Source organism: Dioscorea cayenensis, chromosome 2, assembly GCF_009730915.1.
Source record: "Dioscorea cayenensis subsp. rotundata cultivar TDr96_F1 chromosome 2, TDr96_F1_v2_PseudoChromosome.rev07_lg8_w22 25.fasta, whole genome shotgun sequence".
Taxonomy (NCBI): domain Eukaryota; kingdom Viridiplantae; phylum Streptophyta; class Magnoliopsida; order Dioscoreales; family Dioscoreaceae; genus Dioscorea; species Dioscorea cayenensis.
In genome coordinates, this window is record NC_052472.1 from 17736855 (window position 1) to 17755756 (window position 18902).

The following is an 18902-nucleotide window of genomic DNA, read 5'->3' on the forward strand; positions in this document are numbered from 1 at the left end:
CTCCGGTTCAACCCGGGTCGAAATCATTGACACTTAACCTTTGGGCTTGACCGGATCAATGACCGGACTAGGTCTGGCAACTTTGGTTGGCATATACAATCCTTCTCTCCATTTCTACTATGTTGTTTATTTATCATTGTTATTTTATTTATATAAATAAATTACAAACCCTTAATTATTGAGGAGCGAGAGGTTCAAACATTTAACGTTGGATTGGGGAAGAAAATAAAATACTTCTCTCGTGTCATCAGGGTAGCTATTCCATTGATGCTATTTTAATTCAATTCATAACTATCTTTATGACTCTTTATAAATTTCTACTTACAAATTTACTGTCAATAACCCACTTTGTGTTTCAAAAAAAGTTATATCAAAATATTAATAATATTTTCTTGTATATTATTACTTGTGCTATTTCATTCGATCGTGTTCATGTGAATATGTTCTCCTTGCAACCTCATTTTCTCTTTAAACACATGTGCATATCACTAATTTATGCAATATTTCCTCCTCTTAACTCATTATCAGATTATTGTTTTTTTTTAATATTAACCTAATTTGTATTTAATATTTTAATATAAATAATATGTCACTATTATTCAAATAAAACCACGCAAAACTGAGTGCGTGCTTCAGTGATACAATCTCATTTATTAAAAAAACTTAAATCTCCAAAGAACCATGACATGCATAGATGTGTTCATAAGAACATAGACACTCATCTCGTCCGGTGAATTATTTAATCAATCAATTAATCCGTCCTATTTAAAATCTAATCATAATCAGCAATACTATCAATGAATTACATTCAATTAGTAATAGTTACATGAAACCACAAGCTTAGTTAATTTATTCTCTTTCAACACAACATTTTGTTAATAAATTCAACTTTTTATTTTTTTCCTTTAAAAAATGGCGTGCATGACAGGTAAAACAAGTGTTCTTTCATACACTAATTTTTCCAAACTTATAATTGGCATGCATATTAAAAATTATTTATCAAAATTAATTTTAATTGTGAGGCACTACAATAATAGCCAAATGATTAAAACACTTACAATTAAAACACTTAACTTTTATGCTGAAAGTTAAAAAGTTCAACTCTCCTTTAGTATATGGTTGAGACTTCAATAATAAAAAGTTTATTAAAAGATAGATGTGTTAAGGTTGCTTGTTTATATTGAAAAAAAAAACTTGACTATGTTGACATTTATATAAGTACACATATCATTGAGTTTAAATCAAGTTAATTTTAATTATCTTCTTGATGTCTAATCTACCTACCAATCTACTGACCATTCACTACTAACAAGCCAAACCAGACTTGACCTTGTGGCTAGAAACCTACAAAATTAGCATAATGTCACTTAGGGCGGTGCAAATATACAATAATATTATATGGATAATTTTCTCTTGAATCATTGTTAGCAATTTAGATTGGTTAGGATTTTTAATATAAAAATAGATAAATCATAGTTATGAATATGTAGATTAATAACAAAAAGAAAAAAACTGAAATGAACAAAAAGTCCCTCCAAAGTTCAGGTATTCACAGAAACACCCTTCTAGTTTGAATATTCATAGGTCATCCCTCCTTTTCCGTAAATATGAATATTTGGTCCCTTGCGGTTGCTAACTCCATGAATTTTGAGGAGAAAAGACCGAAATGCCCCGCTAGTTACATCAATGATGTGTTCTCTCTCCACGTTGGGAAGTGGTGGGTTAAGCGGCCATGAATCCCGAGAGGGGAGTGTTGGTTCCTGTGCACGCCTTCTCTCAGTTGCCCCTTCACATTCTGAGACTTGCCCCTTCAGATGCTGAGAGTTACACACATTGAAGCCCTGTGTTCAACTGAAGGTATTGAGAAGAAGTTTGCCAGAGCTTTCCCGGGTCTTCATTGTTGTTTCCTTGACACCATCTCCATACTCTTGAATCAGTGAACCTAAAGGTATTAATGGAAGATTGTAGGGTTGTTTACATCGCTGTTTTGGGATTCTAGGGTTTTGTAATTGAAGGTTTTTTAATTTTTATTTGTTGTGTATGATCCAGGCTTAAATTTGGAAAGTTGTCGTTCTTTCTCGAATGGAAGATGATGTTTATAAACGTTTGGTTTTAGTTTTAGCTTTGTCTTTTTTTGCCTGTGTTGTTTACCCCTTAAATTAATCAGTTTTCATTTAAATAAATGTGTTTCCACTTATAATTTCTAGTTTTTCGCTTAGATATTATTGATAGTTCTTTAATCCTTCTTGGTGAAAGTATTGGACATATGGCAACCAACCTTGTAAACGGTAGGTGTTATTTGGTCTCTATAGTAGAAACAATTGCTGAGTTAAGACAAAACATGAGTTCTAGGCATTTAGAAATCATCCGGAGTACTCCTTTCGCATCGTTAATGGAAATTGAACCTGTACTACAAGAGAGAGGATTGCTCGATGCTCTGTTGCAGAGATACGATGAGCGCTCCCAAAAATTTAAAATTGGTGAGAGCTTGTTGACGTTTAGGGCCGAAGATGTATCCATTATTCTTTGGTCTCAGATACGATGGGGACGCGGTGGTTTTCAAAAATAGAAAGCCACATTTAGAATTTGAATATTTCTCAAAAACCGATGAAAGACACAGGGAATCCTTCAAAAAAAACTCTTAGCGCACTAGTCCGGAAGAGGGGAGAAGAAGAAAACTTTGTGAAGATATTGTTAGTATTCATCATGGGGACCATGCTGTTTCCGAACTCATCATGTTCTATTCCCAATTGGCTTATAGACTATGTGGACGATCTTCCCGCAATATGGCGCTATGCATGGGCGCAAGCCACACATAAGTGGCTTATGGATGACATCCCGCAAACAGCCGCCAGAGTTCAAGCAAGATGCTCTGGTGAAAAGACAAACACTGGCTACTTGCGAGGATGTGCTGTCGCTCTAAATATTTGGTTCTACGAAGTAACTGGCACCGGCAAGAAGGTGCGATTTGGTAAAACTCCCCGGATCCTGTGTTACGGGGTGAACAGTTTCAAGAATCAAGCATCCATCGGTTCATTGCTATCATCAATCGATGGGAAAGAGGTATTTAGTTTACACTTAACTTATTTAGTGTCCGCTTAATAATTTTCTTTTCCGATTTAAATGTTTAGTTTACACTTAACATATTTAGTTTTCGCTTAAGTTTTCTAGTTTTTACTTGCACAAAAATGTTTTCAGCTAACTTTTAGGTTTTGCACTTAAAATATAATTTTTTTCGCTTAATAAATTAGGGTTTACATTAAAATATGTAGTTTAGACTTAATTTGTTAAGGTTCCGCTTAAGAATTAATTTTGATTGTTGTTTTAAGTTTTTTGTTTGAGTATCATTGTTTACCTTGACTGTATGTCATTTCCACATTACAGTTTTCCGCCCTCGCCCCGGCTAACGCCGAAGAAGAAGCTCTCGTCAGGACAAGCCACCGTGGAGAAAAGTGGCTAGCACAATACGTCTTGGCGCAAAATCTGGGGAGAAATCCATAGGGAAACATGGACGGTCTCCCTCACTACCGAGGAGCCCACCACGTCGGGGTCGACGTGGCTCTATTTCTGTTAATCCATCGAGGGAGTTAATTGATGAAGATATTGGGTTACGTTTACTGAAAGGTTTTGAGAAGTTGTCCGAAATTGTTGGTGGGCTTCAAACCAGAGTTGAAGTAATTGAGGGTCGTGGCCCTTCCAATGTCGCACCGATAACTGATGACACCAAGGATTTGCCGCCGAAACAAGCCGATTGCCGAAGAAGGTTGCCTGTATACTATACCAAGGATTTGCCGCCGAAACAAGCCGATTGCCGAAGAAGATTGCGAAAATAGAAATTTTTAAGTAGAAACGAACAAATATATGTTGAAATAGATAATGGTAAATGATATCTCCAGAAATTAACCGGAAAGTGCATACAATAAGTGACTACTCTATATGCTATACGAGAAATATTATTTATGAATGAGGACATAATGTAGAAGAATGAAATAAAATGACTACACATCAAGCAAAGAAAAGATATTTACAACGGGAGTGAAGAACTTAATGGCATGTCTACAGTATTTGTATCTACATCAACAATAAGGTCAACGGCAGCGCTGTTTAGTATTTGATATATTTGGCACATACGCTTGAAGTCAATTTCAGAATCAATGGGACAAATAGTTTGGTTTGCATTGGGTGTGACAAACTTCACTTTCACAGTGCCAATGTCAAGCTCCCATCTTTGACATATCTCATCTAGAATTGACTCCCAAGGAGTCAACGCTGTGAACTAGAGGACTCGGCCCTCCCTCCTATACCTAGCAACTGTGCAAAAGGTATCTATTGGCTACTTGCATGAAGAAAGCATGGTCAACAATTGCATGACCACAAAAAATAAAACCAAAACAAGTGTGGAGAAGCTCACATGAATTATCTTCTGAGTGAAGAAATATTCAAAGTACAAGAGTGCAAAATAAAACCAGAACAACAGGGAAGAGACAAATCTATCTATCCTGCGTAGATGGAAACCAAAAAACCAACAAAAAGGATGATGGAAGAAGAAGGATGCAGCTTGGGTTAAAGAAGCATGTAAAGTTAAAACTGACAACCGTACTAATTTCCAAAAAGTTGACAAGACCGGGTGCCAGTTTTCCCTCCAACTAGCAGGGCAAAAATGGAATATTGCATGAAGTTAACTGACGGAGTTACAGCTAGGGACCAAACAGTCAGCAAAATAAAAAAGGAGGGACTGTCTGTCAAATTCAAATGTTAGAGGGACTTTTAGGGAAGTTTGGAAACTTTTAGGGACTAAAAAATTATTTTCCCAAGAAAAAACAAAAAAAAAAGTCATCAACCACACAAAGAGATGATGATGAATTGGAATTGAGAAAAAAGAGTTTTAACGTGTTAGTATCTTGCTAAAAAGATAAATTTTAAAATTTGAATTTACGTGGAGTGAGAATACATATGTGGTAAAGGATTAAGTCTATGCACGTCTCTGATGTGGTTTATTCATATTTCATTAAACAAAAAATCAAATATAAAAATTTAATAATAAAGTTTATATATATTTTTATATAAAACAATATTTCCTCCAAATTCTTTCATTCTTTTTTTTTTATTTCTCTTTCCAGTTTAGCATACTCAAACTAGCAGATTTGAACATCTACATAGGTTTCTTTACTTTCTCCTCTATTTGAAAACTAAAATCCATTATTAATCCTTTTAAAATTTTTTGCACACATAAACTCATCGAACAAATTAAGAAAAATAAAGATTATTGATACACTCACTTGTACTAATAATTATAATTATTGGTTAACTTAAAATTTAAAATCAACTCAACATAACTTATAATATGGCGATCGCTAGCAAAGAATTGTTTGCGCCATGACTTGTAATAGATAACTAGTTTTAAATCACCTCAACAATTCATAATATTTCTCCATTTGTATATTCCAAATCATTCAAATTATAGATATTATAGTTTCATGCACACATAAGTATTTTTTTTTATCAACAATAGTATCTTTCAAGTAAATTTTATTAAAATTTTCAATTTTCATGTATTTGTTAAAAAATGATTTTAATCAAAAGGTTATATATGCATATGTGTGGGCCCACTCTGTGGCAGAGAGGTATAGCACTACACAAAAAAATGCTTTTGAGGCGGTTTTCAAGACCTATAGAGGCGGTTATAACCGCCTTTATAGGTATAGCATTGGTTTTTTCACCCGCCTCTAAACCGCCTCGTATTAAGTCGGCTCTACACTTTAGAGCCAATTTGTACCAACCGTTGGGGTAAGTTTTATCTACGGAAGCGGTTTTTAATAACATAAGTAGAGGCGGTTATAACCGCCTCTATAGCTACTAAGTTTTCATTACCCCTCAATAGCTATAGCTACTATGTTTTCATTACCCCTCAATAGTTTTAGAGGTGGTTTTAACTGCCTCTACAACTAGGAAGTTTACATTACCCTCAATAGTTTTAGAGGTGGTTATAACTGCCTCTATAGCTACTAAGTTTTCATTACTCTTCCATAGTTTTAGAGGTGGTTAAAACCGCCTCTAAAAATTATAAGGGCTAGAAGCGGTTATAACCGCCTCTATAGCTACTAAGTTTTTATCATTCCTAATAGTTTTAGAGGTGCTTATAACCACCTCTATAATTATTAAATTTTCATTACTCCTCAATAGTTTTAGAGGTGGTTATAACCACCTCTATAGCTAATAATTCTTACATGTTCATACTTTTAGAGGCGTTTATAACCATATCTAAATTAGTTCATTAATTTTAATTTCATTTTCCCACTAATAATAAATAAATTTGTTTAACCTATAAATCAAAAACATAAATATTTAAATATATTAAAAAATATCCTAAATTCAATTTCATTGACTTTTATTAACAAGTTATGAGTTAAAGTGCAATGTATTTTGATTAATAACAAAATGTAAAGAGTTTTACACTATTTATGTACTTTCATTATAAAATATTTTTTTGGGTTTAACTACATAAAGTAAAACCTTCGTGTATCCTCTTCATCTTCAACCCTTTAGATCTTTAACCATGAATTCTCCAAAATCTGCAAAAACATATTAAAAAAATCCAATCTTTTATATATAAAAAAGATTAGATATATTGCATTAGAAAAATTGTGACACCAAATAACAAACGTAGCATAGGAGGACCAATTTAATTAACAAATTGTTGTTATTAGTTCATACTTATTAATATTATATTATTGTACTGATGGTTTTGTCTATATAGTTGAAAAGTCCAGCTTCATTTTTGAAGCCAAATAACAAAGGTAGCATAGGAGGATCAACTGGTTCAGAGCACTTGGATGATGAAACAATAGAAATTGAGACTTGTTTTGAGTTAATTTCTCTTATTTCTAGCATTTGCTTCTTTTCCATACATGATTGTCATGCACACGAAGCTTGTGTTGAAAGGCCAGTGAACCAGCAACTAAATTCATCTAAAACCTTGCAATGAAAACATTATAAAAAATTAGAAACAACTAACTGTTTGAGATATTAAAATCTACAAGCCAAGTTCTATACATAGCAGTAGATCAGACAAAAACTAAAATTTAAAAAAAAAGAAAAAAAACTCCTATATTATTTGGTCAACCATGTCATTAAATTAGATCAGCAATGGAGAAAGGACCCCGAATTAATACAGCTTATACAACTGCTTCAACAGGGAAATCAGGTTGATCAACACTATGTGTGGGCTCAGGATCAACTCAAAAGAAAAGGGAAATTGGTCATAGGCAAGGATGAGTCCATTAAATAGTCCATACTACAGGAATTCCATGACAGTTTTGTGGGAGGGCATTCGGGAGTTGAAGTGACCCGGAGAAGAATTGGAGACCATTTATATTGGAAGGGAATGAAAGGAGATATAAAGCAATATGTGCGGAATTGTGTAACTTGTCAGAGGAATAAGCCGGATAATTCTCCTCCTGCTGGCCTACTACAACCCCTACCCATACCTGAAGGCATATGGAAAAAGATTAGCATGGATTTTATCATAGGCTTACCTAATTCAAATGGGAAAAAAAGCCATTCTGGTGATAGTTGACAAAATGAGTAAATATGCCCATTTTATAGCCCTATCTTTTCCCTACACTGCATTATCAGTTGCTCAACTCTTTTTGGATCATTTCTACAGACTACATGGGCTACCTAAATCCATCGTTAGCGATAGAGATCCCATATTTCTGAGTCAATTCTGGAGAAAACTATTCAAGCTTCAAGGGGTCAAACTCAACTACTCAACAGCATACCACCCACAGTCTGATGGGCAGACTGAAGTTGTGAATCGTTGCTTGGAACAATATCTCCGTTGTATGACTGGAGAGAAGCCCAAGGAATGGGTTAAATGGCTTTCCTTAGCAGAATGGTGGTACAACAGTAGTTACCACTCATCCATAAAAACCTCTCCATTTGAAGCAGTGTATGGCAAGACCCCTCCAGTACATCTACCTTATAAATATACTACTTCAAGGGTGGAATTATTGGATAGGAGCTTGTTGGCCAGAGAAAACATGTTAAAATCCCTCCGAGATAACCTGTGCAGGGCCAGGAACAGGATGAAACAGTTGGCTGATAAAAAGAGGAGTGATAGAGAATTGAATGTGGGGGATCTGGTGTATGTCAAACTTAAACCCTACAAGCAATTAACAGTTACTCAAAGAAAGAACTACAGATTATCTCCTAAATACTTTGGCCTATATATGGTAATAGACTGAACAGGAGCAGTTGCCTACAAGCTCCAATTGCCCGAAGAGGCAAGGATTCACAATGTCTTTCACATTTCTTAGTTGAAGAAAAAAATTGGAGACCAGATTGCAGTTAATTTGCTTCAGTTAATTGTCTTGTTCCAGGAGTAACTTGGGAGTTTTATGATGTGTTGCAGAAGTAGTTTCCATTGTTTTGCTCTCGAAATCCTTGAGGACAAGGATTGATAGGAGAGGAGGGTAATTGTTGCAAGTTGGTTTTATTAGTAGAAAGAGGAGAATAAATTAGAAGAAGAAGAGGCCAGTCGAAGAGGACGGGAGAAAGCTGTCTGGCGGGAGAGCTGAGAAGGGGAAATGACATCCAGCATCCTCAACAGTTAAAGCCGTTAGACATATGAGGAAGGGCGTTTTAGTAAAATCAGTATGTTTGAATTGAGTGAAATTACATAAGTTAACCTCAAACCGTTACTGTGGTTAGACTAAGGGAAGAAGGGCAACTATGTCTTTTCGGTGTATTTTAAAAGGGAGAAGCAAAACGGGAAAGGAATTTATATTAATTACCCCTGAATTGTTTGTTTGGCACACAGAAGAAGTAAGGGTATTTCCGTCTATGGCATTCTGATCATAGATGCTCCAGAGGTTCACTAAATGTTCAGACATATGGGCCCAGTTTCTATGAATTAGCAATAAAAACAACTCATCCTGGGAATGCGTGGCATGATTGACGAATTCTCATCTATCTTCCTGTTCCTCTTCTCTGGTGGTTTAGGGTTTAGGGATCTTCAGACCTTGGTCTCTGATTTTTGTGTTTTATTAATCTGCATCAGTGTTGAGTTTATGTAATGTTGTTGGTGTCTTGTTGGTTATGCATGGATCAGTGAGATCCTAATTTCAGTTAATTTGCTTCAGTTAATTGTCTTGTTCCAGGAGTAACTGCAGGTTATGCAATAATCAACTGAAGGAGTGCATCAGCCCCCCTTGTGATGGCGAGTGGGGGCCAACCCCCTCCTCCTCCATGTTAGGCAAAACCTGGGCGGACATAGTGGTTGCGGCTCAACGAAAACCCTCGTCTCCATTAGTGGAAGGCCCTGATCTTAGCAAACTCAAAGCCAACACAACAGAGTTCATTCGGGTGGACCATGATACGCTATCTAGGGCAAGGATGAGGTTCCAGACGGCGCTTAACGGGAAATTTTTTGGGAAGTCACCTCCGTTTGAGAAAGTAAAGGAGATACTGAGTGAGAAGTGGGCGGAGATCGGTTTATTCCACATCTCTGATCTGCTGAATGGGTACCTGTTGATTCGGTGTGAGAATCAAGAAGCAATAAACAGATTGATGATTGAGGGTCCGTGGGCGGTTAATAGCATCGTCCTGCAGCTGGCTCCTTGGTAGCTGTTCTTTGAACTGGCGTTCACAAAACTCTCCACGGTGGCTATATGGGTTCAACTGCATAACCTCCCCGTCGAGTTCTGGGACGAGGAATCACTTGAAACTATAGCTACTACCTTTGGTCGTTTGCTTAAGATTGATGATGTCACTTTTTCATTGTCCAGGTCTAAGTTCACTTGAAACACAAACATCAATTTCACTAGCTCACTAGATGTCTGTGTTTCACTGTTCAAGTCTAAGTTCACTAGAATATAGCTACTACCATGTTTTCATCGTGGTGTGACAAGATCCCCTTGCTTATATCCCGCAAGTGCACGGGTTTGTCGAAGTAATAATCCCGGATGAGCGGGGTCGAATCCACAGGGAGTAGGGAGTAAAGACACTTAATTTGATTCTTAGCTATGTGGAGTATCAACAATGATAAGTGTGGTAATGATTCAATTCTCAGAAATTAAAAGCAACAAGTAAGAGAGCAAAAGTAAGGAGGAGGCAAGGCAATAGATAAAGATGGGGTACTCGGATGATGTTTCACCTAGGATAATCGCTTCAAGTGCAAGAACTCTCTATTATGCTTCCTAATCAATGCAATGGTGAGTCGTGGAAATCCTTACATACATAGTCCCAAAACATACATAGTCCCAAATCTAAGGTCAACTATGCCTAACTCTATACATGTCCCGGAGGAGAAATCGAACAATCTCAACACCTCACACTCACATAGAGTTGCAAATAGCTCTACGGATTCCAAGTGATAAATCTCTTCCTAGATTTAGACCTAACCCTTTGGTCCAGGTGGAAGGTCCCCAGCCACAATTAAGCACTAGATACTAAGATCACCTCAATGCTTCACTCCATTGCACGCGCAACTAGGCCCCAGCGGAGGTTCATCCCTTAGACCATTCACTCTATTATGGCCGCAAAGATCTCGAGGAACGGAGGTAGAATCTATCACGTCAGAGGGGAAAGGGGACGCTCCTGTAACTCTCGACTCACCCTCTCAACCCTCTCCAACCTAGCTTTGTCTAACACTCGTGGTGTGTCTCTCACTCACAAGGTTACCAACAAGAACTCTCAACCCTAGTGTCACTCTAGGGGAAATGTTCATACAATCAAGCATTCATGGTTGGAACTCACAATAAACATCAATTTATTGAAAGTATAATAAAGAAGTTCAATGAAACGAATACATCCTAGGGTTCACAATCACCCAAGTACCCACTAGGGGGTTAGCTCTCCATGGAGCTAAGTACAATCAAAGAAATCGAATGTAAAAGCAGTAAATCCATAAAAAAACCCCCTCGATGGTCGTGTCGATGGTCTTGTGGAAAGTCCTCTACTCGTCGTCCAAGGATTCCTTCGTCCCGAGTATAGGATACGCCTCAATCGAAGCTCCCCTTACCAACCTTCTTCCTAATGGAATCACGATGTCGAGCCGTAGAACCTCTCCAAAACCTTGGCCAATACCCCTCGAAACCCCTAGCCGAAGCCATCTCTGAAAGTTGGGGAAAAAGATGGAGAAAAGAATACCAAAATCGGGCTGAATCGGCTTTAAATAGAGTCGAGTCGGGCAACTCCATGGGCGTGGGACGGTAGACGCCGCCCGTCGGAATTTCCACAGGGCGTGGATAATTTCCCCACGCCCGGTGTGGATTCTCTGTCTCTCGATTTCTCGGCACGTGTGAGCAGTCTTTGCTCACGATGCTATGCTACGGTCTTCGACACGAATAACTTCCCAATTCCATACTTTCATCGGGGTAACGTAAGCGGGCACACGTTCACGTCGTGAATCACTTGCTTCGTCAATGATATATATGTTGGTGGGGTTCTTGTTCTTGTATGCATAAGACGGAATGCTCGAGTATGCCTGCCTTTGTGCCCCTCCAAATGGATGTACTCACTCGAATGCGAGGAGGTTGGCACACACTCTAGCATCTCACACCTGTCCTATGTCTTCACGTTTGAACCTTAGCAAGTTCTCCTCCAAAATAGGTGCATTATGATCCACATTGGCCCATTTCCTTCATACTCGGCCTCACAACCCTACCTGCATAAAAGTAACATAAAAACACACATATTAATGTAAAAAACTGAGAAAAGTAATGCTCAACATAAGGAATGAACGCTTCTTCGCATTCATATCGCACAAGCACTTATCATGGTGCTTTATGAACGAGGACCGACCTTTTCCTATAAATGCAGGCATGTTGGCCATGGTTCCAATCACTGCAACCGCCAGAGCTCTGAAGGTTCAGGACACCCTCTCCACCCCATCGCAATAGCTTGTTTGACCAGCAATGGAAGGAGGTCAGGGAGGAGTCCGACTTCATGAGCGAGGCATGGAGGCAGATCTGGATCCTAGTCTGGCGAATGCCTCAGATAGTAACAGGATATTGGAGGAGCTCTCAAAATCTGACTATGGCCCTGGATGTTGGTTTCTCGGAGATGAGGTCGCGGTGGCGGTCTCGGGGGTTCGGGATCACGTGCGGCGCATGCGAACTCACGTGACCACGGATCCCATCTGTCCAACGTCTCGATTTCCAGGCCTACTGATGCATGTGTGACGCGTGGCGGTAGCTCGTTGAGAGGCAGGGGTGGTTCGGTCGCATCTAGGGCACAGGTCCCTAGAGGAATTAATGCTGAGATGGCCCTTTTTCCTGAAAAAGAACTATTTTCTCCATCCCAAGGAACGTGCTCTGATTTCGCGTCCACTTTGGTCCCTGAGCCAGTGATAGGCACGCCACCTGATGTTTGTCTTGCAACGGCTCTCGAGGTGAGTTTGGCGCTAGTGAGACTACCAAGTCCCAAGGGTCCAGTACCCTCTGACACAGCTGTGAAGCATGCTTTTTTTGTCTCATCCAAGGGTAAAGAGGTAATCACCTCTTCATCTCCGGAACCTTTGATTTCTCCGCCAATACTCAGAACATCCGAGAACCTGAGTGAAGGATTAGGGGAATGAGGCTTATCGGAGGCCCACAGGTTGGTTGTTGAAAGAGTGTCATTGGCGCTGCAGCCCTCCTCTCATGGTTCTAGTGAGTCTGATCAAGTGATGAGTGACTCTGAGGATAGTGTTGGTGCTGCGTCTGAAGAGGAGGAAAATATGGAACCGATGGAACCGGAAGGCACAATGACATTGGTCCAGTATCAAAGTAATCATAGAAAAGAAGTCTTGTCTAGAAAGATCGGTCAGTCTCTGATGCCATCGCATAAGAAGGGAAGAGTAGTCGCAGAGGGGGAAGGGCTTTGAATTTTCTTCATTTCGATTACTGTCTGTTTAATTTCTCTTATCTCATGGTGTTTTTATACCTCTTAATATTTATTTTTCTGATTGCTACTCGGTTTAGTATGTTTACAGAAATCACTAAGATAGTTTATTGGAACTGCAGAGGTGTTTCCAGCCGGGATACTACCACCAGAGTTTTTCATCTTATGAAAAAGTACAAGTCGATCATGATATGTTTGGTGGAAACCAGGGCTAATGATGATAGGCTCCAGAGGTTTTGCTCTAAACTAAGGTCTCAGTGGAAATGGGCCGCGATCTTAGTAGACGGATATTCGGGTGGCATCATCATCATTTGGGGACTGTAACATTGGCTTTGTCACCCCTCTGGTAAGATCTAGATATGCTCTTCATCTGGTTGTTACTCCTGCTCAATCCTTGGATTGGATCATCTCCATTGTTTACAACTCTAACTCAATCTGAAACCAACGACTTCTCTGGTATGAACTCTCTAGCATGAATTCATTAAATTTACCTTGGATTATCATGGGGGATTTTAATGCGGTTATTTCTCAGGAGGAACATCGTGGTGGCACCCATCATTACTATAGAACTAAAGCATTTGTTTTCTCTGAGTTTATTGCCACTAATAATTTATTAGATGTGAATTTTATAGGATCTCGTTATACTTGTTGCAATAAGCAGCAGGGTTTTGCCAGAAGATGTGCCCGACTTAATCGTTGCCTTATTAATCAGGTTTGGTCTAATTGCTTTGATGCTTGTCTTGTTACTCACCTTCTCAGATTTCTGTCTGATCATTCTCCTCTTCTTTTTTCTGTTACTCCTAGAGACACTCGTAGGAAAAAACTCTTTCGTTTTGAGAATTACTGGCTTGAACTTGTTGGTTGCCATGAAGTGATTAGGGATGCTTGGAATTTCTCCCTCACTCTAACCCTTTGCAGGCTTTTTCTCACCTTCTATCCTGTACTAGGCACAGGCTTTTGGAATGGAAGGCCAAAGGGTTACAAGATATTGATTCAAGTATAGCAAACCTGGAGGCCTCGATTCTAGAAGCTGAAGCTAAGGATGTTTTGGGTGAAGGTAATGATCTTTCCCCCCAATCCCTTTCCATTATGTAGAATAATATATCGGCTCTTCATAGACAAAATAACACCAAGTGGGCTCAACGTGCTAGGCTCTTGTGGGTACAGAATGGTGACAGCAACTCATCCTTTTTCTTTAATTTTGTTCATTATCGAAATCATTATAATTTGGTCACTAACATCATGGATTCTGATGGTTCTAGTTATCCTGACCATTTGAGTATTACTCAGACTTTCACTAATTTTTTCTCTGAGCTATGGAATGGTTAGAATGATTGGTCCATGCAAGATATTATTAATATGCTTCCTAATGAAATTCCTCAAGTGTCCAGCAGGGATGGTGAAGACTTAATTAAAGAAGTTACTAAGAAAGAAGTATTTGATGCACTCCAATCGCTTCCGACTAGTAAGAGCCCAGGACCAGATGGGCTTAATGTTGAGTTCTATCGCTTCTATTTTAGTGAGATTGGGGACTCTCTGTACTCAGCGGTTAGGTATTTCTTTACTCACTCTGTGTTGCCTAGTACTTGGGGCAGGACATACATTGCCCTAATTCCTAGAATCTCAAATCCCAAGTGCCCAGCAGATTACCGCCCCACATCCTTATGCAATGTTTGTTACAAGGTAATCTCGAAAATTCTTGCTAATCGTTTGAGATTCATCCTCCCTAATTTAATTGGTATTGAACAATGTGGTTTCGTTAATGGTCGTACTCCTTTCGATAACATAATTACCCTTCAGGAAGTGGCCCATTCGATTGATAATGATCATTACCCCCCTAGGATGTTGGTTAAATTGGATATATCTAAAGCTTATGACACATTGAGTTGGTCTGCAATTCATGCTACTTTAACTAAAATGGGTTTCCCTAGCAGTTGGGTTAGTTGGATTAAAACTTGTATTAGTACAGTTTTTTATGCTCTGTTGATCAATAAGTCCCCATTCTCCTTGGTTTTCTCCTAGCAGGGGTATTAGACAAGGGGATCCTATTTCCCCCTATCTCTACATCTTGGTTGCTCAAAATCTCACCACTATACTTAACTATGCCCTGAGATCTAACAGAATTCCTGGTTTTAACGCTACTCTTAACCGAAACTTCAATCATTTAATGTATGCTGATGATATCATTCTTATAACGGAGGCCTCTAGGAAGTCTGCTAGGAATATTAAAAGCTGCCTCTCTTTTTATGGGAACATCACTGGACAAAGGGATAATAATTCTAAATCTGAAATCATTTTCCCTAACCGATTTAATAAACACCTCTCCAGCAGAATCTCTAAAATTTTAGAGTTTAGAGTTGGTTCTTTTCATGTCAAGTATTTGGGTATTCTGATATCTCCTAAACGTTTGGCACTCTCTTGTTTTTCGTCTATGATTGACAAGATTGAGAAGTCAATAGCCTTTTGGAGGAAATCTAGAATATCCCATGCAGGGAAAACCATTCTTATTAATTCCTCCGTTATGATTGTCCCACTATATTATTTATCTGTTTACCCAGTTCCTAAGTCCATTCTTGATACTATCTCTAAAAGCTGCTAGGGCCCTATTTTGGGCTAAGGATAGCAATCGAAAGGGCATCAACTCAGTTGGATGGGATGAAATTACTCTTAACCGATCTGAGGGGGGTTTATCAATTCGAAACTTGGGTATATCAAAAATCTCTCATATTGCCAAAAATGTTTTTAGAATGCTTAACAAGGATAATGTCTTCTGGACTTCAATTTTGGACGACAAATATGGTGTTTTTGATGTTTGGAAAGGTTCTATTCCTGGGAAATGTTCTTGGTTCTATAGAGGTTTGTACCGCAACGCTTATATTATTAGACCTTTCCTTTGGGTCCATTCCTTCAATCCTGGTATAACTTCTTTTGTGAATGACCCTTGGTACTCTGAAATTCCAATTGCTCTTAAACCTACCTATCTAAACATGAATATTGATTATGAAAATTTACAGATTGCAGATCTTCTTGTTGATATTCACTGGGATATGTCCAGACTTCATGATATTTTTGGTAATCATGTTAATGATAACATACTTGGGCAGATCAAAATAGGTTATGAGCATTCTAACCACTGGGTCTGGTACCCGAAGTCCTCACCTCAGGCACTAAAATTTCCACTATGATCTATTCTTTCTTTAATCAAAGAGATTGCTCAGGTGATAATTGGGAGGGTTGGGGTAAAATATGGCGTCTCAAAGTAGCTCCTAGAGTCAAGCATTTTATGTGGTTGTTGTTTCACAATGCTGTGAAAACTAATGAGTATTTATATCGGTTAAATTTGGGGCCTAATACTCTATGTACTTTCTACAATCTATTTCCTGAAAATGTGGAACATTTGTTTCTCAACTGTTTTAAGACTCAACAGGTATGGAACATCACTTGCTCAACTGTTGGTAAGGCTATTAATTTGTCTGATGGGCTGTATTCTGGAAGTTGGTTGGATCATGAATCGTCAGGTAATGATAATTTTATACAATCTATGATAGCTGCTACAACTTAGTTTCTTTGGAAAGCCAGGTGCAACAAAATTTTCAAACTTGAAGAGTTAAATTGTTATAATGTAGTGCACAGAGCCATTGGGCATGTCAGGGAGTTCTGCTTCTCTTCCTTGTGTCATTTGAAGAATAATTTCATTATGAGTAATTTTAACATGGCTGATTATCCTATCTTAACTGTTGCATCTATATTCAATGCAGATTTATCCAAAGCTAACCTTAGTTTTATTCTTACCAATTCAACCTCAAGTATTTTTTGTTCAGGAAGCTGTGGTTGCCCGGTTGTATCCTCTCTGGACACAGCAGCCAAAGCTTTCAGGTTTGCTTCGTAGGTCATGCTAAACTGGAGTCCAAACATCAAGGTCAAGACCATCCTGTTAACCAGCAAAGAGCTTGTTCAAGTCATTCAGAGAGGTTTTGAGTCTGAAGATTGGAGATTTAATTGTCACCTTCAAGATGTGCCTGAGCTACTGGCAGAGATGGGTAATCCCTCAATTCATGCAATCCCTTGGAGCTGGAGTCGAGCTCCCCAATCTCTAGCTTGCTATGGGCTTACTCACCATGAGGTGTCCCTGTTTCCAATGGTAGGGAGCTTCCCAAATGGTTGATGAAGATTTTTAGATCTAATGGTTTTGTTTAGTTTTGCTTTATTTGTTTTGTGTGTAGTTTTTCTTTTTTTTGTGTTCTGTTGCTTTGTTTTGTTTTTTCCTGGATTGTAATCTAACTCTTTGTATTTTCTTTGTTATTTAATAAAATAGCTCTACGAGCTCTTTCCCTCAAAAAAATAAAAAATAAAAAAAGAGTTTTATAACAATATAACAACAATAAAAGCAGAAAAACAAAGATGAAAAAGGCGATCAAACCGAGAACTGTAATTATTAAAAAAAAGAAAGGAAGACCATATGATCTATTTGTAAAGAAAAATATCCACTAAACTAATGGTAGCTCATAAGGAATCATCCAAAAGAGATGAATATGGGTATAACAGCTGCTTCTAATATTTTTCTTTCTAAATAAACATCAAATTTTCTGAGAATTAAAAATGTTAGATGGCATGGATGATCCCTTACATTAACATTTTCTAAATGTCTACATCCTATGTTGTTACATGAAGGTAATTCCCCCAAACAAATGAACTTCACAGGGAAAAAAACCAGTATAGCTAAACAGCCAACAACAGTGTGTATCTCAGTGACAATTCTGATACCTCACTTAAATATGTCCAGTATCAGGAGTCACCTCATCACTAGGGGAAAAATATATGGGGCTGGAAATAAATTATGACACTATCTAGTGCAACAATATAGAATCTTCATTTTTATGTATGCTTGGCTTGACAAAAAGTGTGTACGTTTGAGCAAGGCATAAATGGATTTAGATGCTGATCAGGTTTAGGCATTTTGGCCACTCAACCAAATCATCAAATGGGCAATGTTTCCTTAAACAAGCTTTTAATTATGATTTGCTTGACCCATGTAATTAGTTAAGTTAGTAGGTCAAATTGCAAAGCCATTTAATTATTAACTTTAGTGGATCAAGACAAGTCTACCTTCCTTCAGAATCTTTTGTCTTATTGCTATTTGTTCTTGTTTCTAAATAGACGATTTAGTGTTTAGATCCAATATTATAATGAGCAGCTCTAACAGCAAGCTCTAAACATATAATTTATTTATGTTAATTTAAATTTCTGCAGACGTTTGAGAACACAGACCACAATAAATAAGCAAAACAGTCATGCAGTAAAAAACACCTTGTTCCACTCCCAAGACCAAGGATCAAGAGACCACATATCTGAATGAACAATTCTTTCAAAAAACACCTTGTTCCACTCCCAAGACCAAGGATCAAGAGATCACATATCTGAATGAACAATTCTTTTCTGAGAGCAACTTTTATCTATTGTAACCTCTTTTGAATAGCCACCATACAAGAATATCTGTACGAGAACATAATTAAGCAAGAAGCCTGAGTATTCAGGAATAATTATTTAAAAACTAACTGATGACTCCTGAGACACAGACATGCACACACACACACGCACAAATAAGAAAGCTTGAAAAATGATATATATATATATATATATATAAATAATGAAAACACAATGCTTGTGCAGTCGCATGTGACGGGAGAAACTGTAGAATGTAATGCTACAATAAGCAAAACCAGGATGATGCCTTTTCACAAAGACGAATTTAGCATGATATTACCATAAAAGCAATAACTAATGGAACATCACAATTTATTGAATTTACATGCAAGTAGTTAAGTTTAGTGTTTGTGTTAGAAGCTCATTGTCAAAGAATAAGATCGTCTTGCCAAAATGTCCAACTTATCACAATTGAGAGAACCACATGTGGCACAAACTGGTCAAGTTAGTTGAATAGCAAAACATTAATCTAATAATTGCATAGCTGTTAAAAGACCAAATAAAGTGCAGTATTTGTCTAGTGCAAATAAGGT